This window comes from Chiloscyllium plagiosum, unplaced genomic scaffold (assembly GCF_037043375.1).
Source record: "Chiloscyllium plagiosum isolate Xiang-an unplaced genomic scaffold, Cpla_swu_hap1 HiC_scaffold_4, whole genome shotgun sequence".
NCBI lineage: Eukaryota > Metazoa > Chordata > Chondrichthyes > Orectolobiformes > Hemiscylliidae > Chiloscyllium > Chiloscyllium plagiosum.
The window spans coordinates 76,071,391-76,097,619 of record NW_028270142.1 but is presented as its reverse complement, the minus strand read 5'-3'; the positions used below and the strand labels follow the sequence as shown (position 1 = coordinate 76,097,619).

Below are 26,229 nucleotides of genomic sequence, written 5' to 3'. Positions count from 1 at the left end.
TTTACAGGAGCGGGTGTGGGAGGAGGTGTAGTCCAGGTAGCTGTGGGAGGTGGTGGGTTTTAAATGGATGTCAGTGTTGAGGCTGTCACCAGAGATGGAGACGGAGAGGTCCAGGAAGGGGTACCGGATGGTCCAGTGAACTTCAGGTCATGGTCGAAGGTGTTAGTGAAGTTGATGAACTGTTTAACCTCCTCGTGGGAGCACGAGGTGGCACTGATACAGTCATGAATGTAGCAGAGGAAGTGGTGGGGATGGTGCCAGTGTAACTGCAGAAGATGGACTGTTCCATGTATCCTATGAAGAGGCAGGCATAGCTGGGGCCCATGTGGGTGCCATGGCTACCTCTTTGGTCTGAAGGAAGTAGGAGGATTCGAAGGAGAATTTTTTGAGGGTAAGGACCAGTTCCGCCAATTGAATTGGTGTGTCGGTAGAGTGGTTCTGGTTGGGTTGGTGCGAGAGGAAGAAATGGAGACCTTGGAGGCCTTTGCCATGGTGAATGGATATGTATAGGGACTGGATGTCCATGATGAAGATGAGGTGTTGGGAGCCAGGGAAACAAAAATCATGGAGGAGGTGGAGGGCGTTTGTGGTGTCCCAAATACATTTGGGGAGTTCCTAGACTAAGGGTGACAGCATGGTGTTGAGATATGAGGAGATACATTTGGTGGGGCAGGAACAGGTGGAGACAATAGTAGACTGGGCAGTCAGGTTTGTGCATTTTGGGGAAGAGGTAGAACTGGGCAGTGCGCAGTTGCAGAACTATGAGGTACAAGGCTGTGGATGGGAGATTCCTGACAAGAGTTTGGACAAACTTGGTTTGTTTTCACTTGAACGTCAAATAATGCGGGGCAACCTGATAGAAGTTTACAAAATTATGAGAGGCATGGATAGAATAGATTGTTAGAGTATTTTCCCCAGGGTAGAAACCTCAATTACTCGGGAAAATAAGTAAAAGTGGGTAAGGTAAAGATGATGTGAGAGGCAGGCTTTTTATACAGAGGGTGGCAAGCACCTGGAATGCGCTGTCAGGAGTTATTAGAGGCAGATACAATTGCAATGTCTAAGAGGCATTTTGACAGATTTATGAATAGGCAGGGAATAGAAGGATATGGACCACTTGGAGTCAAAAAATTTTTAGTTTCAAAAGCTATCATGTGTGGATGATAGTGGATCAAAGTATGTGTTCCTATGGTGTACTCTTCTTTGTTCTTCCTTTGCAATGAAATAAGAAAAATGCTTGAAAAATGCAAAAATGCAAAAATCTTAGCCTGCTGGACACACTTTCCTCATTCCTGAAGAAGGGCTTATGCCCGAAACGTCAATTCTCCTGTTCCTTGGATGCTGCCTGACCTGCTGCGCTTTTCCAGCAACACGTTTTCAGCCCTGCCAATGGGAATCCTTCCATGGACAAGGCAGTGGTATGTAGGAAAGCATACATCTCCAACATCCACTGATGTTGAGGGCTGTTGGATCTCAATCTCCATTTCAATTGCCAAACTTTCAGTGTCGGGAGAATGAGAATGCCACATTCAATCAATATGGCAACACGGTTTTGTGCAGGGAAAGTCATGTCTTACATTTTCTCAGATAGAATTTTCTGAGCAAGTGACAAAGTTGATTGATGAGGGTAGGGCTGTAGACATCATTTACATGGACATTAGTAAGGCATTTGATAGGGTACCCCATGGTCGGCTGATGGAGAAAGTGAAGTCGCCTGGACCCCAGGATGTACTCTGGCTGGGCAGCAAGAGACAGAGAGTCTCAAAATGGAGAACTGTGACCATAGGGATCCATGTTCAGACCACTGTTGTTTGTGATATACATAAATGATCTGGAGGAAGGTATGGGTGGTCTGACTACCAAGTTTGCAGATGCCAATAAGATTGGTGGAGTAGCAGACAGTGAAGGGAACTGTCAGAGAGCATAATATAGAAGGATTAAGAGTTGGGCAAGGAATTGGCAGATGGAATTCAATCCAGTCAAATGTGAGGTTTGGAACATTTGGAAGATCCAATTCAAGCACAAACTATATGGTACATGAAAAGCCCTGAGGAGAACTGATAAACAGAGAGAGATTTGGGTGTTCAGATCTATTGTACCCTAAAGATGGCAACACAGGTCGATAGAGTGGTCAAGAAGGCATGCAGCATGCTTTCCTTTATTGAGTACAAGACTTGGCAAGTCATATTACAGTTGTAAGGGACTTTGGTTCAACCACATTTGGCATACAGCATACACTTCTAGTCACCACATTACCAAAAGGATGTGGATGCTTTGGAGATGGTGTGGAAGAGGTTCACCAGGATGTTTCTCAAAGGAAGGGTGCTAGCTATGACAAAAGGTTGAGTAGATTAGGATTATTTTCATGAGAAAGATGGAGGTTGAGGGGGGGAACCTTATTGAAGTCTACAAAAACATGGGAGGTATAGACAGGGTGGATAGCAAGAAGCTTTTTCCCCAGACTAGGGTCTCAGTTACTAGGGGTCACAATTTCAAGGTGAGAGAGGAAACATTTAAGGGAGATATATGTGGAAAGTTCTTTAAGCAGCAGGTGGCTGGTATGCTTTGCCAGCGGAGGTGATAGAGGCAGGCACGATAGTGTTATTTAAGATGTATCTAGACAGATATATGAATGGGCAGGGCAGATGGATACAGATCCCTAAAAAATAGGCAACAGGTTTAGATAGAGGATTAGAATCAGCGCAGGCTTGGAGGACTGAAGGGCCTGTCCCAGTGCTGTAATTTTCTTTGTTCTTTGTTTTTGGATGGAATGAGAATGGTACGCATAGTCCCTGAAGGGTAAGCCAGATATGAGCTCTCCATCTGCAGCAGTTAACTTACTGTCAAGTGAGACATGTCATCAACCTGGGGCTCAGCATGGCCCTGACCTTCCATAGTCTTCTGATTTTCAATGGCATTAGTTACCTCAGCCTCCCTTGGCTACTCACGCAGTTCTGTGATATGCTTAGTTATGTGCTCCATTCTTAACTCTGCTGATGAAGTGCAGTCCACATAGAACATAGAACATTACAGCACAGTACAGGTCTTTCGGCTCTTGATGATGCACCAACCTGTGAAACCAATCTGAAGCACATCTAACCTACACTATTCCATTTTTATCCATATAACTATCCAATGACCATTTAAATGCCCTTAAAGTTGGTGAGTTTACTACTGTTGCAGGCAGGACGTTCCTCACCCCTACTACTCTCGGAATAAAGAAACTACCTCTGACATCTGTCCTGTATCTATCACCCCTCAAATTAAAACAATTTTCCCTTATGCTAGCCATTGCCATCCTAGGAAAAAGGCTCTCACTGTCCACCCTATCTTAACCCTCTGATTATCTTATATGTTTCAATTAAGACACCTCTCAATCATCTTTTCTCCAATGAAAACAGCCTCATTCCTTGTAAGACCTTCCCTCTATACCAGGCAGCATCCTAGTAAATCTCCTCTGAACCTTTTCCAAATCTTCCACATCCTTCCTATAATGCGGTGACATGAACTATATGCAATACTTTAAGTGTGGCCGCACCAGAGTTTTGTCCAGCTGCAGCATGATCTCATGGTTCTGAAACTCAATCCCTCTACCAATAAAAGCTAACATGATACGAAAGTCGGAGGAGTTGTTGACAGTGAGGAAGGATGTAGCAGGTTACAGCAGGATATAGAGAAGCTGCAGAGCTGGGCAGAAAGGTGGCAGATGGAATTCAATGTAGCTAAGTGCGAGGTGATTCACTTTGGGAAGAATAACAAAAAGATGGGGTACTGGGCTAATGGTCGGATACTTGGTAGTGTGGATGAGCAGAGGGATCTTGGTGTCCATGTACACAGATCTCTGAAAGTTGCCACCCAGGTAAATAGTGCGGTGAGGAAGGCATATGGCGTACTGGCTTTTATTGGTAGAGGAATTGAGTTCCGGAGTCCTGAGGTCATGATGCAGTTGTATAAGACTCTGGTACGGCCGCATCTGGAATATTGTGTGCAGTTTTGGTCGCCATACTATAGGAAGGATGTGGAGGCATTGGAACGGGTGCAGAGGAGGTTTACCAGGATGTTGCCTGGTATGGAAGGAAAATCGTATGAGGAAAGACTGAGGCACTTGGGGCTGTTTTCACTAGAGAAAAGAAGGTTTAGGGGTGACTTGATTGAGGTGTACAAGATGATTAGGGGGTTAGATAGGGTCGACAGTATGAACCTTTTCCCGCGTATTGAGTCGGGTATTACAAGGGGGCATAGCTTTAAATTAAGGGGGGGTAGATATAGGACTGATGTTAGGGGTAGGTTCTTCACTCAGCGAGTCGTTAGTTCATGGAATGCCCTGCCAGTAACAGTGGTGGACTCTCCCTCTTTATGGGCATTTAAGAGGGCATTGGATAGGTATATGGAGGATAGTGGGTTAGTGTAGTTTAGGTGGGCTTGGATCGGCGCAACATCGAGGGCCCAAGGGCCTGTACTGCGCTGTATTCTTCTATGTTCTATGTTCTATGTTCTATCCCATATACGTTCTTAACAACACTATGGCAACTTTCAGGGATCTATGTACATGGACACCGAGATCACTCTGTTCATCTACACTACCAAAATTCTTACCATTAGCCCAATACTCTTTATTCCTGTTGCTCCTTCCAAAGTGAATCACCTCACCTTTTACTACATTAAACTCCATTTGCCACCTCTTGGCCCAGCTCTGCAGCTTATCTATGTCCCTCTGTAACCTACGACATCCTTTGGCATGATCCACAACTCCACTGACCTCAGTGCCATCTGCAAATTTACTAACCCATTCTTCTACACTCTCATCCAGGTCATTTATAAAAATGACAAATAGCAGGAGCCCCAAAACAGACCCTTGAGGTACACCACTAGTAACTGAACTCCAGGATGAACATTTCCCATCAACCACCACCCTCTGTCTTCTTTCAGCTAGCCAATTTCTGATCCAAATGGCTAAACCACCCTCAATCCCATGCCTCCGTATTTTGTGCAATAGACTACCATGGGGAACCTTATCAAACACGCTACTGAAATCCATATGCACCACATCAACTGCTTTACTCTTATCCACTTGTTTGGTCACTTTCTCAAAGAACTCAATAAGGTTTGTGAAGCATGAACTACTCTTCACAAAAGTGTGTTGACTATTCCTAATAACCTTATTCATTTCTCAATTATGATAAATCCTATCTCTTATAACCTTTTCCAAAATTTTACCCACAACTGATCTATAATTACCAGGGTTGTCTCAACTCCCCTTCTTGAACAAGAGAACAACATTGCTATCCTCCAGTCTTCTGGCACCATTCCTGTAGACAATGATGACATAAAGATCGAAGCCAAAGGTCCTGCAATCTCCTCCCTGGCTTCCCAGAGAATCTTAGGGTAAATCCCATCCAGCCAAGGGACTTACCTATTTTTACAGTTCCCAGAATTGCTAACACCTCTTCCTTGTGCACCTCAATTCCATCTATTCTAGTAGCCTGTATCTCAGTATTCTCCTTGACAACATAATCTTTTTTCCAGTGTGAATACTGACGAAAAATATTCATTTAGCGATTCCCCATCTCCTCTGACTCCATGCACAATCTCCCACTACTGTCCTTGATTAGCCCTATTCTTACTCTAATCATTCTTTTCTTCCTGACATGCCTGTACAAATCCTTAGGGTTTTCCTTGAACCTATCTGTCAATGACTTCTCATGTCCCATCCTGGTTCATCTTAGCTCCCTCTTTTGGTCTTTCCTGGCTAACTTGCAACTCTCAAATGCCCTAACTGAGCCTTCACATCTCATCCTAACATAAGTCTTCTTTTTCCTCTTGACAAAAGCTTCGACTTCTTTAGTAAACCATGACTTCCTTGTTTGACCACTTCCTCCCTGCCTGACAGGTACATACTTATCAAGGACACGCAGTAGCTGTTCCTTGAATAAACTCCACATTTCAAATGTTTCCTTCCCCACCCTATGTATCCTAAATCTTGCCTATTTGCATTATAATTGCATTTCCCTCAGCTACAACTCTTGCCCTGCGGTATACAACTATCTCTTTCCATTTTTAAAGTAAACATAACTGAATTATGATCACTATCACCTAAGTTCTCACCTACCTTCAAATCTAACACCTGGCCAGATTCATTACCCAGTACCAAATCCAATGTGACCTTGCCGCTTGTTGGCCTGTCTACATACTGTGTCAGGAAACCTTCCTGCACACACTGGACAAGAACTGACCCAACTAAAGTACTCAAACTATAGTATTCCCAGTCAATATTTGGAAAGTTAAAGTCTCGCTTAACAACTACCCTGTCACTCTCATTCCTATTGAGAGTCATCTTTGCTATCCTTTCCTCTACATCTCTGGAACTATTTGGAGGCCGTTAGAAAACTCCCAACAAGGTAAACTCTCCTTTCTTGTTTCTAACCTCAGCCCATACTACCTCAGTAGACGAGTCCTCAAATGTCCTTTCTGTCACTGTAATACTGTCCTTGACTAACAATACCACACCTCCCCGTCTTTTACCATCTTCTTTGTTCTTACTGGAACATCTAAATCCCGGACCCTGCAACAGCCATTCCTGTCCCTGCTCTATCCATGTCTCCGAAAAGGCCACAATATCGAAATCTCAGGTATCAACCCATACTGCAAGTTCACCCACCTTATTCCAGATGCTCCTGCTGTTGAAGTAGACACACTTCAAACCAACATCTTGCTTGCTGGTGCTCTCTTGCGACCTTGAAACCTTATTTCTTACCTCACTACTCTCAACCTCCTGGACACTGGAACTACAATTTAGGTTTGCACCCCCTTGCTGAATTAGTTTAAACCACCCCGAAGAGCATTAGTAAATTTACCTCCATGGATATTGGTATCCCTCTGGTTCAGGTGAAGACCATCCTGTTTGTCAAGGTCTCACCTACCCCATAAAGAGCCCCAATTATCCAGGAATCCAAATCCCTCCCTCCTGCAAGATGCCTGTAGCCACGTGTCAACTCCTCTCTCTCCCTTTTCCTCGCCTTACTAGCACATGGCATGGGCAAAAAAGCAGAGATAACAACTCAGTTTATTCTAGCTCTAAACGTCCACCATAGCTCCCTGAATTGCTGCCTTAAATCCCCATCCCTTTCCCTACCTATGTCATTGATGCCTGTGTGGACAACGACTTGGGGTTGCTCCCCCTCCCCCTGATGGATCCCAAAAACCCAATCAGAGACATTGTGGACCCTGGCACCTGGGAGGCAACACACCAACCATGAGTCTGTCTCGTTCCCACAGAGCCTCCTATCTGTCCCCCAACTATGCAGTCCTCGATGACAAATGCTCTGCTCCTCTTTCCTCTCCCCACAGGGGATCCCTACACTGCCTGCCTGATTTCTCTTTATCCTCTGAGAGGGAGGCTATTTTCCAGTTTTTCCAGCTGTCTACATCTTGGCATGGCCCTGACTTGAATGAAACAATGGATGGATTGAAGAATTAAGGACTTGCTATTGTACCATCCCGATGATTCCTACTGAGGATTTTAATATATCCAGTGACTCAATGGCTCACATATGCCAGCTGCACCCTTGGCCACTCAGCCACTCACATACTGGTATTTATAATTCTACTTCACCATTAATGATATAGTGGCCAACCTGGTGCACTGCAAGTTTCAAGTCCATCTCCTTCAGAAGTTAGATTTGTCTTCTGAAATGTGACTTTGTCCGAACAGCATGTCTTTAGGGATACCTGTTTACCACTCAGTGCCAATGAGCAAATCATGTTCAATGCAGATGTCACAAGTTTTCAGTTCCAAATTGCTCAAATAGTCCTTTCTCTTTAGAACTGTGGCCATTCCAAATTTTGTTGAAAAAAATGTAAATACATTTTCAGTGGTAAGTTTTTATTATAGTTTTGATCTTAACATCATAAAATCAAAGCAGTAGAGGGAGAGAAACCACCCAAAAGGAGGCATGGCTTTGTTTGATTGGTTGGACTGTTTAAGGTATACTGAAGTCATAAAAGAATTCAGTACACTCATATTGTGTATATATAAACCACAGCCTTAGTTTCTATATGTAAAGCAATTTCTTTCAGAACTTTTATTATATCGGGAAATAATCACGTGTACAACAAATTTTCCTCCATTTTTATTTGTTTTTGTCATGAAATCATTTGATCAAATAATCCAGGGGATATATTGTTGCTTGTGAAAGGCACCATATAAATCATTCTATTCACACATAAATGGCATTGATCCCCTCAGCATGTGAGCTATAAAGCATCTAAGAATTACTTCTACATTCTAAAATAATATTCTACATAAATGTCAGCTATGATGGGTGATTACCATACAATGCAACCAAATTAAAAATGCATACACAGAAAACTACATCTCTCATGCCAAACAATAATATGATATCTTGCAAAAATCATCACTTCCACTGCTATTCACAAACTGATGTGCTTTCAGATTTCTTTGACTGAGAGTGTGGTGAAGAAAGGGTCAACTGAAGCATTCCAATGGGAATTGGATCATTTACTGGAAAAGGGAAAAAATGCGGAGCTACTGGGAGAAGGCAGGGGAGTGAGTTCATGAAGTAGCTTGCTCCTTTTGAGGGACATGACAGATTGAAGGGCATCATTCCATGCTATAATCATCCTAAAACTCTATTGTTTTAACTTATAGATTCCTACCAAATATTCTTCCACTTGTTCAGTGCTATTATATTTGAATAAAAGCTCTCTATTTCAGTGACTGGCTCCTGATTCTGATTTTAAATATCTCATAACTGTCCACTCTGTCTACTACATCAACAGTAGTATAACTTTAATTATGCTACTTGCCCATGGCCTTAAAAGCTTGCTGATCTTCTGCCATTTTAAATTTTACTGAAACTGTCATGTTAACAATGTATTCTTCCATACTTTTAGCCCAGACAAAAAGAATTATGAGAAAATTTAATAAATTTCCAGAGTTGTTGTCATAAAACAGCACTAACAAATATTTACAGACCACCTTCCCATCTCTTCAAACAATATATAACTGGAAGAGAATTATGCTATTATAATCTAATTGAGTTACATAAGATATAAAATGTTCATACAAATAGCCCTACAATTTTTTAAAAATATTGTCTCTTTTTTTCTTGCTACTGGAAATTATCATGATGTTTATTAGCAACAAATGTCAAGTCAAATCAGTGACCACAATGCCAAATATCATTGGGATCCAACAAAAAAAAAATGAAATTACTGACAGCAAAATGAGCTAAAAAATTTGTGCCAAAACTGCCCTCTTGATTTGACTTAAAACCTACATATGCTAATTACTGTAATTTCAACCGTTACTAAATAATGTTTTGCATTGCACCTTTAGATCTCTCCTTAACTATTAATCCAAATAAATAACAAAATATAGTAGAATTTTAAATCATGTGATTTTTGGTTGCTAGCTGTATGTTTACAGCAGATTGCATTCTGCTAGTTTAATTTTGAAACATAGAAATAATTCTCAACTATTCATGTATTAATATACAGTGCAGGCATAGTACAGCTAAGAAAGAATTTCACAGATCCTGGGTAAAGATGAACATATGGGATTCCTAGCCATGCTATAGGCTAGGTGGCACAGTGGCTCGAAACTGAGTTTGATCCCAGCTTTGAGTGATTGTCTGTGTGGAGTTTGCACATTCTCCCCGGGTCTGCATGGGTTTTCTCCAGGTGCTCCGGTTTCCTCCCACAGTCCAAAGATGTGCAGGTTAGATGACTTGGACATCCTAAATTCCCCATAGTGTTAGGCACATTAGTCAGAGGGAAATGGTTCTGGGTGGGTTACTCTTTGGAGATTTTGTGTGGACTTGTGGGGCCAAATGGCATGTTTCCAGCCTGTAAGGAATCTAATCTGTTCGAAGAAGCTGGTATGCTTACGAATGAGTGCTCCATTAGTAAATTTCAGAAGTGAATGGATAGCATGTTGAAGAGGTAAAGAAAATTTATTATACTGTTTGATATGTATCAATGTTTATTTTGTTTGATTTGGTAACCACTTTACTATACACCAAGAGGTTGTGACTTGACATGCTAAATAAAATGGGTGATAGCAAATTGGCAGCCCATTTCTCAATTTTTCAAATCTTTACTTTCATTGAAGTCATGGAAATAAAATTTGGGAGAGATGTAAGCAAGTTGCTGATTCGTGTTCCCAGTCATTTAGGATGTTTGCCAAAAATACTGTTCCAAGGTATTGTGAGGCATGATGTTTATCTACACCAATCTACTAATATTTGAAATTTACAATATGAATTTCATTTTGTCCCAGGCATAGCAAGAATTTCAAAACTAAGTTGTCTGTTCTTATGCTTCATGTGAATTGACTATTGGCAAATTATGATAATTTGTATTTTGTCAGACTTGTATTTTAGATATGTTTAGGTTTTAGGGTTGTATACTTGAAAGAACAGGACATATTTGCACAGGACTGAAAATATGTTGCTGGAAAAGCGCAGCAGGTCAGGCAGCATCCAGGGAACAGGAGAATCGACGTTTCGGGCATAAGCCCTTCTTCAGGAATGAGGAAAGTTTGTCCAGCAGGCTAAGATAAAAGGTAGGGAGGAGGGACTTGGGGGAGGGGCGTCGGAAATGTGATAGGTGGAAAGAGGTCAAGGTGAGGGTGATAGGTCAGACTGGGGTGGGGGCGGAGAGGTCAGGAAGAAGATTGCAGGTTAGGAAGGCGGTGCTGAATTCGATGGATTTGACTGAGACAAGGTGGGGGGAGGGGAAATGAGGAAACTGGTGAAATCCGAGTTCATCCCTTGTGGTTGGAGGATTCCTAGGCAGAAGATGAGGCGCTCTTCCTCCAACCGTCGTTTTGTTGTGGTCTGGCGATGGAGGAGTCCAAAGACCTGCATATCCTTGGTGGAGTGGGAGGGGAAGTTGAAATGTTGAGCCACAGGGTGGTTGGGTTGGTTGGTCTGGGTGTCCCAGAGGTGTTCTCTGAAACGCTCCGCAAGTAGCCAGCCTGTCTCCCCAATATAGAGAAGGCCACATCGGGTGCAGAGGATGCAATAGATGATGTGTGTGGAGGTGCAGGTGAATCTGTGGTGGATATGGAAGTTTCCTTTGGGGCCTTGGAGGGAGGTGAGGGGGGATGTGTGGGCGCAAGTCTTGCACCTCCCGTGGTTGCAGGGGAAGGTGCCGGGAGTGGAGGTTGGGTTGGTGGAGGGTGTGGATCTGACGAGGGAGTCACGGAGGGAGTGGTCTTTACGGAATGCTGATAGGGGAGGGGAGGGAAATATATCCTTGGTGGTGGGGTCCGTTTGGAGGTGGCGGAAATGACGGCGGATGATGCACTGTACATGGAGATTGGTGGGGTGGTAGGTGAGGACCAGTGGGGTTCTGTCCTGGTGGCGGTTGGAGGGGCGGGACTCAAGGGTGGAGGAGCGGGAAGTGGAAGAGATGCAGTGGAGGGCATCGTCGACCACGTCGGGGGGGAAATTGCGGTCCTTGAAGAAGGAGGCCATCTGGGTTGTACATTTTTGGAACTGGTCCTCCTGGGAGCAGATGCGGTGGAGTCGAAGGAATTGGGAGAATGGGATGGCGTTTTTACAGGGGGCAGGATGGGCGGAGGTGTAGTCCAGGTAGCTGTGGGAGTCGGTCGGTTTGTAGTAGATGTCCGTGTTGATTCGGTCGTCTGAGATAGAAATAGAAAGGTCGAGGAAGGGGAGGGAGGAATCTGAGACTGTCCAGGTGAATTTGAGGTCAGGGTGGAAGGTGTTGGTGAAGTGGATGAACTGTTCAACCTCCTCGTGGGAGCACGAGGCGGCGCCGATACAGTCATCGATGTAGCGGAGGAAAAGGTGGGGGGTGGGGCCAGTGTAGTTGCAGAAGATGGACTGTTCCACATATCCTACGAAGAGGCAGGCATAGCTGGGGCCCATGCGGGTGCCCATGGCTACTCCTTTCGTTTGGAGGAAGTGGGAGGATTGGAAAGAGAAGTTGTTCAGGGTGAGGACCAGTTCAGTCAGTCGAAGGATGGTGTCAGTGGAAGGGTACTGGTCGGTACGGCGGGAAAGAAAGAAGCGGAGGGCTTTGAGTCCTTCGTGATGGGGGATGGAGGTGTACAGGGACTGGATATCCATGGTGAAAATAAGGCGTTGGGGACCGGGGAAGCGAAAATCCTGGAGCAGGTGGAGGGCATGGGTGGTGTCCCGAACGTAGGTGGGGAGTTCTTGGACTAAGGGGGACAGGATGGTGTCAAGGTATGCGGAGATGAGTTTGGTGGGGCAGGAGCAGGCTGAGACAATGGGTCGGCCGGGGAGTCAGGTTTGTGGATTTTGGGCAGGAGGTAGAAGCGGGCAGTGCGGGGTTGTGGGACTATGAGGTTGGAGGCGGTGGATGGGAGATCCCCCGAGGTGATGAGGTTATGGACGGTCTGGGAGATGATGGTTTGGTGGTGGGGGGGTGGGGTCATGGTCAAGGGGGCAGTAGGAGGAGGTATCTGCGAGCTGGCGTTTGGCCTCAGCAGTGTAGAGGTCAGTGCGCCAAACTACTACCGCGCCTCCCTTGTCTGCTGGTTTGATAGTGAGGTTGGGGTTGCAACGGAGGGAGTGGAGGGCTGCGCGTTCCGAGGGTGAGAGGTTGGAGTGGGTGAGAGGGGTGGGGGAGTTCAGGTGGCGGTTAATATCGCGGCGGCAGTTAGCTATGAAGAGGTTGAGGGCAGGTAGGAGGCCAGCACGGGGTGTCCAGGTGGATGGGGTGTGTTGGAGGCGGGAGAAGGGGTCGTCAGAGGGTGGGCGAGAGTCTTGGTTAAAGAAGTAGGCACGGAGGCGAAGGCGGCGGAAGAATTGTTCGATGTCATGCCGCGTGTGAGGACACAGCCTAGAAATGTGATCAAAGTTCTTGCATCACAGGTTTTAGTTGGCTTCATTTGAAAGGAGTGGTTGTTTGGATGAATTTTCATGACATTGCTCATGGGTCAGCAAGCACAGGCTGTAAAACGCATGACTGGGTTGATTCCAATCATAGAGAGAAAAAATTAGAAAAGTACATTGAATAATAAGGCTCAGCTAAGGATTAGGAAAAAGAAATGAGGATACAAAACAACAAAATAGACAAACAGTAATTGCTTCAAAAAGTGTTAAAGATCTAAGTGTAAGCCCAAATACCATAGAAAATATACTTGTCATCACCAGAGTTCATGTTTCCTTTAAATATCTTAATCAATCACTGCTAAGAATGCACTTTTATTTACTTCAGGAATTTCCCTCAAAAATGCAACTGATGAAGATTTATATATAGTTGGAGTTTCAGTCATGACAAAGTAACATCCCTCTATTTCATTGTCTCATATAGAAAGGTGACCTGTTTTCAAATTTCAATGTAAAGCAAACTGAATTGTGGAATGTAATCTTCAAACAGAAATAGAAATGATGAACTAGTTGGTAAACACAGTTTAATGTGGATAAATGCAAGTCCATCCAATTTGATAGTGAAACAGGAAAGGCAGATTATTATTAGAATGGCTATAAATTGAGAGAATGTGCAACGAGACCTAGTCACTAGAGGTAAGCATTGCAGATGCAGCAGGTCGTAAAGAAAGCAAATTGTATGCTGGGCTTCATAGCAAGAGGACTTGAATACAGGAGCAGGGATACAGAATACAGAGCTGCAATTATACAGGGCCTTGATGAGATCAAACCTGGAGTATTAGGTGCAGTTTTGGACTGCCTTATCTGAGGAAATATGTTCTTGCTAAAGAGGGAGTGCAGGGTCAGGTGAATTGGCCATACTAAATTGCCCATAGTGTTAGGTAAGGGGTGAATGTTGGGGTCTGGGTGGGTTTCGCTTCGGCGGGTCGGTGTGGACTCGTTGGGCCGAAGGGCCTGTTTCCACACTGTAATGTAATCTAATCTAATCTAATCTAATCAAAGGCTTGCCAGACTTATTCCTGGAATGGCAGACTAGCGTATGATAAATGTTGAATTGGATAGGATTATTTTCATTACGGTTCAAAAGAATGAGAGGGGATCTCATTGAAAGCTATAAAATTCTAACAGGTAGTTGCAGAAAAGATGCTCCCTATAGTGGTTAAACCTCAATCTCGAAGTCATATCTAAGGAAGCAGGGCACACCATTCAGGACTGAGATGAGGAGAAATGTCTTCATCCAGAGAGATGTGATCTTGTGGCATTTATTACTAGAGAAAGCAATTCATGCCAAACCATTGTATGATTTCACTTGGGACTAAAGGGATCAAAGGTTATGAGGGATAAACAGAACAGACTCGGATGATCAACCATGATTTAGAATGAATGGCAGAGCAGGCTCAAAGGGCCACCTGCACCTATTTGCTAAGTTTCTAGGATGGAATTTAAATTGGTAACCTTGAAACTTCAGTCAGGACTTTCATTTAGAAAAGCTGTTTTCCAATTTTTGGTTTTGGCTTTTGTGAAAGGCCCTTCAACCTATCATGTCCATGCCAGTCAAAACCAGTACCTAACTATTTTAATCCCATATTCCAGCACTTGGCCCATAGGCTTGCATGCCTTCGTGTTGCAAGTGCACATCTAAATATTTCTAAAAAGTTATGAGGATTTTTGCCTCAGTCACCCTTACAGTCAGTGAGTTCCAGATTCCCTCCACCTGGGTGAAAAAGATTTCTTTCATATCTAAACCTTTGTCCCTTACCTTAAATAAATTACCCCTAGTCATTGATCTCTCCATCAAGGGGAAAGGTTTCTTCCTGTTTACCTATTAACACTCCTATATACCTCAATGTATCCCTTTCTCAATTTCTACTGCTTGAAGGAAAACAACCCCAACATGTCCAATCTCTCTTCATAACTGAAACTCTTTAGCCCGGGTTACATCCTGGTTAATCTCCTCTGCACCCTCTCCGGTATTATCACACCTATCCTAAATTGTAGATTCCAGATCTGCACACAATACACTAGCTGTGGTCTAGCCAATATTTTATATAGTTCCAGCATAAACTCCCTGCTCCTAAACTCTATATCTCGATTAATAAAGGCAAATATTCCGTATGCCTTCCAAACCACTTTATCCACTTGTCCTGATATCTTAAAGGACTGGTGTACATGCACACCGATTTTCCACCGATCTTTGGTACTTACCAGGGTTCTACAGTTCATCTTGGATTCCCTTTCTGTGTATCATCTATTTGTTGTTTATTTTATTTTTCTGAGTTTTTTTGTAATTCTATCACTGCAGTTAGTCTGCAGATGGGTAATACTCCTGTTTATATAGGCAAGGGTGAAGTTCTTGACAGCAGATACATGGTTTAGAAAGGGAACCAATGAGGGGCACAGCTTCACTCATGCCCAAAACCTGAGCAAGCATACTCCCACCCTATCCATGACATCCTGCTGCTTTCTTCAAAATTGAGGCTGGGCAGTAAATGGCCCATATGTATATTCTATAGACTAAAGTGGTCCAAGAAGGCACTACCTTCTCAACACCAATTAAGGATGGGTGATAAAGATTGTCATAGCTTGTGAACCCCACATCCCATGAACAAAAGAAAAAAAAGTGGCCATCATTGATCACATAAGGATCTCCATTCAACGAGGATGAACAGATGAGACAACCAAGACCATGCCAACCTTTATTAAAAGTTGAGAACTGTTCAGGAAAAGCAGTCAACACCATGAATTGTGCAATGGTGTCATAAACCATGGGTGCAGTTGGTAGCCCTTGTCCACTAGTCACCAGCCTTGTTAGACACCTGGAGTCTCAAAAACATCAGGTACATGAGAGTGCTCCAGCATATAGGAGTCATGGCAGCTGCCAAGATGATGGGTACACACATCCAGGAAGTGGGAACAATGATCAGAAGCACTGTGGGACATTATTCAGCTTCCCTACAGCATTGTGATAAAGTCCTCTCAGTGCCATTTGTGTACAGTCAAAATATCCGTGCATCCAGGGAATGGCCCACTATATTCTGAAATCCTTGCCCAGGCTGCAGCACCGACTTCATCATGCGAGAGTGGTCCCTTCAAAAGGCAACCTGAGCGATTTACACCCATCTGTAACAAAAATCTGTAACAAAAAGGTGAGGGGGAGTTGAAGTGGTCGGCCACATGGCGGTAGGGTTGTTTGTTGCGTGTGTCACAGAGATGTTCCCTGAAACGTTCTGTGAGTTGGCATCCTGTATTCCCATTGTAGGGGAGACCACATTGAAAGCAACGGACACAGTAAATGAGGTGTTTGGATGTTCAGGAAAATCTCTGTCAGATGTGAAGGAACCTTTGGTGTCTTGGATGGAGGTGAGGGGGCAAGTGTGGGCACAAGTGTTATACCTCTTGCGGCGGCAAGGAAAGGTTCCGGGGTGGGTGGGTTGGTGAGGGTATTGGATCTAACAAGGGAATCGTGGAGGGAATGGTCTCTGCAGAATGCTGATAGGGGTGGGGAGGGAAATCTATGTTGTGGTTGTATTCGCCGAGCTGGGAATTTGTGTTGCAGATGTTTCGTCCCCTGTCTAGGTGACGTCCTCAGTGCTTGGGAGCCTCCTGTGAAGCCTTCTGTGTTGTTTCCTCCGGCATTCATAGTGGTTTGTCTCTGCCGCTTCCAGGTGTCAGTTCCAGCTGTCCGCTGCCGTGGCCGGTATATTGGGTCCAGGTCGATGTGTTTGTTGATAGAATCTGTGGATGAGTGCCATGCCTCTAGGAATTCCCTGGCTGTTCTCTGTTTGGCTTGTCCTATAATAGTAGTTTGTCCCAGTCGAACTCATGTTGCTTGTCATCTGTGTGTGTGGATACTAAGGATAGCTGGTCATCTCATTTCGTGGCTAGTTGGTGTTCATGGATATGGATCTGTAGCTGTCTTCCTGTTTGTCCTATGTAGTGTTTTGTGCAGTCCTTGCATGGGATTTTGTACCCTATATTGATTTTGCTCATGCTGGGTATCGGGTCCTTTGTCCTGGTGAGTTGTTGTCTGAGAGTGGCTGTTGGTTTGTGTGCTATTATGGGTCCTAGTGGTTGTAGTAGTCTGGCTGTCATTTCAGAAATGTTATTGATGTATGGTAGCGTGGCTAGTCCTTTGGGTTGTGGTATGTCCTCATTCCCTTGTCTTTCCGTTAGGCATCTGTTGATGAAATTGCGGGTGTATCCGTTTTTGACGAATACATTGTAGAGGTGTTCTTCCACCTCTTTTAGCAGTTCTGGTGTGCTGCAGTGTATTGTGGCCCTTTTGAACAGTGTCTTGATGCAACCTCTTTTGTGTATTGGGGTGGTTGCTTTTGTAGTTCAGGACTTGGTCTATGTGTGTGGCTTTCCTGTATACCTTTGTGGTGAATTCTCCTTTCAGTGTTCTCTGTACCATCACGTGTAGGAACGGGAGTTGGTTGTCCTTTTCCTCCTCTCTAGTGAATCTGATTCCAGTGAGTGTGGCATTGATGATCCAGTGTGTATTTTCTATTTCTGTGTTTTTAATGATTACAATGGTGTCATCCACATATCTGACCCAGAGTATAGAACAGGCCGTCACCATAGGACAGAACAGGACCACACACCGCAAAAAAATGGCACTAAAAGAAAAAATGGCCAAACTAACACACAACGGAGAGGATACCACAACACATACCTGGGTTAGAAACCTCTCCCAAAGACAGGTCACAGACACGGAAGGAACAATACTGGTCAAGAGACTCAACTACAACCACAGGGACGCCAAGACAGCAGACTTCCTAGCAGCACTAGAATGGACACTCAGAAACAATGGACTGCCAGAAGAGACACAACAAACAGTGAGACAAAGTATCGTACTCCTGATAACAAGGAAAAGACAAACACACAACCTCAACACCAAGGACAGGGAAGCACTAAAAACACTAAGAAATGGTAAGAACATAATCATACTACCAGCAGACAAAGGCAGAATGACGGTCATCCTGGACAAAGCAGAGTACATCCAGAAAGCACAATAACTACTTGCAGATACCAACACCTACCAAAAGAGAGAGTTTGACCCCACCCCACAGCTCACCAATAGGATAAACAACACACTGAGGAACCTGCAAAAAAACAGACAGATAACCAGGTTTGACCTACAGAGAATGAAACCTGAAAGCAACACTACCCCCAGATTCTATGGACTATCTAAATTGCACAAACCAGACATTCCACTCAGACCCATCGTATCGCTACCATCACACCATCACACAAACTGGCTAAAGAACTACAACAGAAACTGAAACACCTGATCAGCGGATCCAGACACTCTAATCAGTCAACACAGGAATTCTTGGACATCAACAGAAATATACACATAGACAAGGAAGAAACTAGGTTTCATTCGATGTAACGGCACTGTTCACCTCTATTGACAAAACTCTAGCCAAAGAAACAATAGCCAACCTGCTGGACATACAGAACAGACAACAAGAAGGGGAACCTAACAACAAAGACGGCATACTCAAACTACTGGACCTGTGCCTCATAACACACTTCACATTCAACAACCAAATCAACGGCACACCCATGGGCTCACCCATCTCTGGACTCATAGCAGAAGCTGTAATGCAAAGATTAGAACAAACAGTCTTACCGCAAATTCACTGTTTTCACCTCATAGATGCTGTACATCTGCTGGCTTTCTCCAACAATTGCTGGTTTTATTTTTTTTCAGATCTCCAGTAGCCGTAGTTCATTGTTTTATTTTATCTCTGGGTCAAATACGTGGATGACACCTTTGTAATCATTAAAAACTCAAATAGAAAACAGACACCGGATCATCAACGCCACACTCACAGGAATCAAATTCACTAGAGAGGAAGAAAAGGACAACCAAATCCCATTCCTAGACGTGACAGTACAGAGAACACCCAACGGAGAAATCATCTCAAAGATATACAGGAAAGCCACACACACAGACCAAGTCCTGAACTACGAAAGCAACCACCCCAACACACGCAAAATAAGTTGCATCAAGACACTGTTCAAAAGAGCCACAACACACTGCAGCACACCAGAACTGCAAAAAGAGGAAGAAGAACAGCTCTACAATGTATTCACCAAAAACGGATAACCCCCCCCCCAATTTCATCAACAGATGCCTAACGGAAAGACAAGGGAATGAGGACATACCACAACCCAAAGGACTAGCCACGTTACCATACATCAATAACATTTCTGAAATGACAGCCAGACTACTGCGACCACTAGGACTCATAATAGCACACAAACCAACAGCCACTCTCAGACAACAACTCACCAGGACAAAGGGCCCGATACCCAGCATGAGCAAAACTAACATAGTGTACAAAATCCCATGCAAGGACTGCACAAAACACTACATAGGACAAACAGGAAGACAGCTACCGATCCGTATCCATGAACACCAACTAGCCACAAAATGAGATGACCAGCTATCCTTAGTATCCACACACACAGATGACAAGCAACATGAGTTTGACTGGGACAAACTACTATTATAGGACAAGCCAAACAGAGAACAGCCAGAGAATTCCTAGAGGCATGGCACTCATCCACAGAATCTATCAACAAACACATCGACCTGGACCCAATATACCGGCCACTGCAGTGGACAGCTGGAACTGACAACCGGAAGCGGCAGAGACAAACCACTATGAATGCTGGAGGAAACAACCCAGAAGCGCTTTAGAGGAGGCTCCCAAGCACTGAGGATGTCATCTAGACAGGGGACGAAACGTCTGCAACACAAATTCCCAGCTCGGCGAACAGAACCACAACAACGAGCACCCGAGTTACAAATCTTCTCACAAACTTTGAGGGAAATCTATCTCTGATTGTGGGGTCTGATTGTTAGTGGCAGAAATGGTGGAGATTAATGTGTTGTATCTAGAGATTAGTGGGGTGGAAAATGAGGACCAGAGGAGTTCTAAATTAGTTGGAGGTGTGGGTTTCAAGGGCAAAGGTGCAGGAAATGGTGGAGATATGCTGGAGGGCATTGTTGACCATGTGGGAGGGGAAATTATGATCCTTGAAATAGGAGGCCATCTTGGGGTATAATAACAGACCACGTGATAGCAAGGCCTGGTATGTGGGGGTTGGCGTAAGGACAAGAGAGAACTCAAGCCCTAATGTTATTGAAGACGATTTTGAGTCTGGAAGGTTGGAGGATCCGCAAGCAGAAGATGAGGTGTTGTTTTTTCATCCTGCATTGAGCTTCACTGGAGCACTGCAACAAGCCTGAGACAGAGATGTTGGCCAGGGAACAGGGTGGTATTTTGAAGTGGCAAGCAACTGGAAGTTCAGGATCATTTTTGCAGATAGAATGTAAACGTTCTGCAAAGCGATCACCCCAGCCTATGCTTCATTTCCCCAATATAGAGGAAACCACATTTTGAGTAGTGAATGCAGTAGACTGGATTGTGTGAAGTGCAGGTAAAGCACTGGAAGGTGTGTTTTGTGCTTGGATAATGAGGGAGGAAGTAAATGCTTTCTGCAGTTACAGCAGAAGGTGCAGTGAGGCTGTGGGGATTTTGGGATTGTAGGAAAAGTGGACCAGGTTTGCTAACAAGAGAGGGGAGTTGATGAGGGGAATATGTGTCTGGAATTTCAGTGTGAATTGGGAACATAAGGACCCAAAGATAAAATAAAACAATGAACTACGGCTATTGGAGATCTGAAAAAAAAACCTGCAATTCTTGGAGAAAGTCAGCAGATGTACAGCATCTGTGAAGAGAAAACAGTGAATATTTCAAGATCAGTGCCCCTTCTTCAGAAGTGAAAGACATTTTTCGATCTTGGAAGAGTCATCGGTGAAATACCCTACAGATGAGGGCTGAGTATTATTTTTGCAAACAGTAAGATATGCTCCACCAGAAAGTGATGGACATGTCTCCATCATCTATTCTCAAGCTCAACTTGTGCAGTAAATTTATTCAAGTGCTGCACCAGCTAGGTGACCACTCATTGTCATTGAGAAGGGAGTACCTGCAGCTCTGTGTCTGTACCATGAGGGGTAGGCAAGGCTGGATGCTAATATCCATGGTATCGTGGATCGTGTCCTGAGATGTTGTTTGCTTGAATGCAACGTAGAGGTTCTTTGGAGCAAGCAGTAAGTTGAATCCATCAGGTAGCCAACTTAACTTGAATTTGAGTTTCCCAACATTTAGCTTGTTAGCATATTTGGTAAGATAGAAATCTGAGGTAAGTTGCTCCATCAACCAGGTGTTCAACAAACAATAATTTCTCCTTACTTGGCAACTTGCTGCTGTCCAGTGAGAAACTCATCTCACTGCTCAGTAAAAGCATGAAAGATGGAATGAGATGCTTCCGACGTCAAGATGGACCTTGCCAGTCTTCTCATCTGATTTTGACATAAATCATGCCATAGTTCGTATCACTCAGATCCCTTTAAAATATCACCTTTAAGTTACCACATCACCAATTTTTGATTCATCCCTAAACATGGTGATAGCACATTAATTATTTGGATGAGGAAAATAAAATATACTGTAAAGAATTGTGGCCTCAGCACTGATTCCTGTGGCACTCTGTTCGTGACAGGTTGCCTTCATGAAGCTTACCCCCTTTATCCTAACTGTCTGTCTTCTTTTTGTTAGCCAACCTTCTACCTATGCTAATACACTATTCAAAAACACCTTGGGCTCTTATCTTAGTTAGTAGCCTGACATGGGGTGCCTTATCAAGCACCTTTTAGAAATCCAAATATATTACATATACTGGTTTCCCTTTGTCTATCCTGCTTGTCACATTCTCAAAGAACTCTAATAAATTTGTTAAGCATAATTTTCCTTTCATGAAGTCATGCTGACTCTGTTTAGTTGCATTATATATTTCTAAATGTTCTGCTATAATCTATCAGTTTATAAAAGACTGTCATACTTTTCCAGATGACATGCTAACTGGCTAATTTTTTAAAAAAATTTCTCATGGGATGTGGGAGTCATTGAGTGGGACTACATTTATTGCCCATCCCTAACTGCCATTTGAGCTGCTTGACTTACTAGTGTCATTTCAGAGAGCAAATAGAAAGCAATCACATTTTTGTGGATCTGGAATTACGTTTAGACCAAACCAGGTAATTATGACAGATTTCATTTCTTAAGACCATCAGTAACCACATAGATTTTTAACAACAATCAATAATGGTTATACATTTGTCCTGAGGATAGTTTTTAATTGTACAGTTTATTTTATTCAAATGTAACTATCAACTACATTGCGAGTCAAACTCATGTGCTCAGAGAATTAGGCTGGGTTTCTAGGTTATTAGTGCAGTATCACAGTGCCACCATCTCTACATTATCTTTTTTTTAAATATTCCCTTGATGAATAAGGAAAGTTGGGAGACTTCAAGGATCCATGATCCTGACTTCTAAAATTGGCTGCCCAAATGGAAGATTATTATTTGGACTATCGGGTTTTCTGGAATTGACAGCGGAGGATGCTGCATGTTGTTGTAAGCTGGGTAAAGGTCCTGCATCTATGCACTGGCAAAATATTGAAACTTCAGAAGAAAGACTAAAACATATAACAGTGCCCTATCCTTCACTACACACTCAGACTATGCCCCATCTATATCAACCCATACCATTTCACGCCATCCACATAACAGCTCATTGTTTCTATGCCGCCCTATGACCCTGAATCCAAATCACAAAGCACTTGTTGGTTCCTGCATCAACCCATGCTCCACCATTAAGCAAATAGTCTTTGTGTAGCAACATGATAAGCCAAGTTTTAGAAAGGATTTAGCGAGTTAGCACCAACACAAGGAAACTAAACACATAAATAGAAAATGGGTCATAACACCAGTGCTTCACTGGAGGCTCACTGATGATATTACCTAGTACGGTGATGAAACATCTGAAAACGAGCCTTCCAGCTCATTGAGCAAACTTACATTCAGAAAGGAGTGTTCCTGAGCCTCTCTTCAAACAACGGGTTGAGAATTTCCATTGTTTGCAATGTATTCCAATGAGTGGAAAGATTCACAGGAATTCTTCTGTAAGCTTTGGCAAGAGATAAGACTTCCTATCAGAAATTCATATTTGAGAAAATTAGTCATATATATAGGCCTGAATTTTCATTCCAAAATTAAGTGAGTAGTGTCAGGAACACTCCCAATTTTGCAGACCCAACTTGGGAGAAACTGCCTCAATGGTTTAATTTTACTCGTGTGGAAGGCAGGTGTTATCAAGAATTAGGCGTGATGTTCCTGGAATGACTTTCCAGACAGCCACGGCAGCTGGCAGGTGCATAGACAGGCTATGTAATATGTTTCTTGGAACTCAGTTTATCGAGAAATAATCTGTATCAAAACAATTGTAAGTGGTTGCATGTGGTAGTTATGAAGGTTAAATGCTTTATTCAACACTCAAGTATTTGAGGAATAGGACTTGAGATATTGGATTCATGAATACAAGTGCCTCCATAAGCTGAATTTTTGAGTCAGGTGTGTAAAATATGAGTCATATTCTGTGGTCCTCCCAAAGTACCCAGAGGTACATGTTTAATTTACATGCAAGGTTTTCCTGACCCATAGGAAAGCCACACAAAAGTTATTTCTCCTGCATGTGAAACTTCTGTTTTTGTGATCTGATTTACACCTCCATTCAGGAATGAAAATCTGGCTCCATACCTTCATGAAATCACAAAGCTAAAGGGCATATGTACAAGAAGCACTTTAGAAAGATCAGACAGGTTCAAATTAGTGCTTTCTAATTATCCTTTTATCCACATTTCAAGGATCATCCCTGTCACGTCTTTGAATATTATTGAAAACGTTGCACCAACCTTTGCTGTTGTGCAGGCTGTTTTAAAAAATTCTCAAGGTCAGGTTCGTAGGAGAGTAGTCTGACACAGAACAAACGACCAAGAGGCGAGTCTGCTAGAATATGGGCATTTTATTCCCCGCAGCGTCGCCACAACGGGTCTGGCTTATACTCACTCTACATGTTACCAAAACTGGGAGCCGTCAGTTCTCGTAGAGCGGTTGCCAACAACCCACGCTCGGCGGTTAAACGTAACCCCGGAGCAGACTCACCGAACTGGAGACTTTTCCAGCTGATATACTCTTTTCCAGATATAAACATTCATGTGAACAGCAGAGCAAGGCTAAAAAACACATTCCATTCTGGTTACATACAGATAAGAAGATTCACACGGGACTAAGCAACACCTCCATTCCGGTTAGATTCACACATGTATTGGGACATAATTTTTAACCGTTTCACCACATTCCACTGCTTGGAATTTTACACCACATTCCACTGCTTGGCCCAATACATGTGTTACATTATGATTCACACATGTATTGGGACATAATTTTACACCACATTCCACTGCTTGGCCCAATACATGTGTTACATTATGCTTAATTCAGTTCAATTCGTTTCAGTTAATTTCAGTTCAGTCAATTCAGTGTAATTCAATTCAGCTCAGTTCAGGTCTGTTCAGTTCAATTCAATTGTGTTCAATTCAGTTCCGTCCATTTCAATTCAATTTAGCTTAGTTCCATTTTGTTCCGTTCAATTAGATTCACTTCAGTTCCACTCAGTTCAGTTCAGTTCAATCCCATTCAATTCTGTTAACTCCGCTTCAGCTTTTTGGACATGCCCACATCCTCCGCTGTACCCCAGGCAAGGGGTTCTTCGGCAGGACTGGGATCCTTTCTCAAACAAACTGCCACGTACATGCCCACATCCATGCCATCCCGGGACGGTCGGGACCTCCACAGTTTGTTCTTCTGGTTTCTTAGTCTTTTTCCAAAACATTGTTCTGTATCAAAATCTCTCCTCAATTGCGATTGACCCTGCTCGACTACGCCAAATGTTTTAAAAAATTCTCAAGGTCAGGTTCGTAGGAGAGTAGTCTGACACAGAACAAACGACCAAGAGGCGAGTCTGCTAGAATATGGGCATTTTATTCCCCGCAGCGTCGCCACAACGGGTCTGGCTTATACTCACTCTACATGTTACCAAAACTGGGAGCCGTCAGTTCTCGTAGAGCGGTTGCCAACAACCCACGCTCGGCGGTTAAACGTAACCCCGGAGCAGACTCACCGAACTGGAGACTTTTCCAGCTGATATACTCTTTTCCAGATATAAACATTCATGTGAACAGCAGAGCAAGGCTAAAAAACACATTCCATTCTGGTTACATACAGATAAGAAGATTCACACGGGACTAAGCAACACCTCCATTCCGGTTAGATTCACACATGTATTGGGACATAATTTTTAACCGTTTCACCACATTCCACTGCTTGGAATTTTACACCACACAGGCCCTGCTCTAAGTACCCAGAAGAAACCTCATCCACTAAGGTATATCGCAAATACAGCTCAACCTGCAATTATTTTCACCACTCAAATAATTTCTATTTGGAGATGGACTATGCTGTAAACAAAGCAAACAAACTTTTCTTTTTTGAAAAATGACCATCTTGCATCTTATTTATGTAAATATTTGTAGGCCATACTTTGTATGCACTGAAGAAAAAAAACATACAAATCACAAATAGACCTCCGAGAAAAAAATATGAACTGAGAACTAATAATCTATACATATACCTTCGAGAATTGTCTGTCTCAGAGAATCCCTTCCCTTTATTCTGTCTTCTCCCTTGGTTTGATGTCAGCTTATCATTTTGAGTAGTACAATGTCCATACAAAAAAAGCAGGGTTCATTAATATACATCTTGATGCAGATCAAGCCCTGTTAATCAGTGAGGCCCATCTGCAGTATTAGTCAGTGATCTGACTGAGGGAGCAAAGTCAGATTCTCTAGGAAGTCAAATATGCCAGGAAAATGAAATAAAAAATATCTATGCAAGGTGAAAAATCAGTCACATTTGATATTAGGCTTTTTTGAGTGCTAAGACGAGTGGGAATGCTTCTCTGGATCTCACGAGACAGCTTTGGGCCTTCCTTGCCATTTAATTAACTTGCACTGTATAACTGCATCCAGGATACTCTCATCATTTACTTCAATCAAAGGTTGCAGCTTTTTGTTTAAGAATGCCTAGTTCTGCCTGCCAGGTTTTGACAGCTTAGCATAGATGTTTATGGAATATGGCCAGCTGTTAATTACATCCCTAAACTCCTTCTGTTCGCCACCGACCTTGGGAATCATATGCATTCCAATGCTTAAAATTGAAGGCCAAATATTTTCATCAGATAATACACTGATTAATCACAGCAATCCAATGCAGTGATTTAAGAAAATTCATATTTTATGAAAAACAATTGAATAAACTGACAAATGAAAGGCATTT

The 26,229-nt window shown here is 43.2% G+C and overlaps 1 protein-coding gene and 1 pseudogene across 2 annotated transcripts in view; both read left to right on the top strand.

Moving 5' to 3' along the window:
• xkr4 (XK related 4) overlaps positions 1-26,229 on the top strand; it is a 506,923-nt gene that overhangs the window by 462,932 nt on the left and 17,762 nt on the right. The window lies entirely within an intron of this gene.
• On the top strand, positions 17,540-18,303 carry LOC148150170 (uncharacterized; annotated as a pseudogene).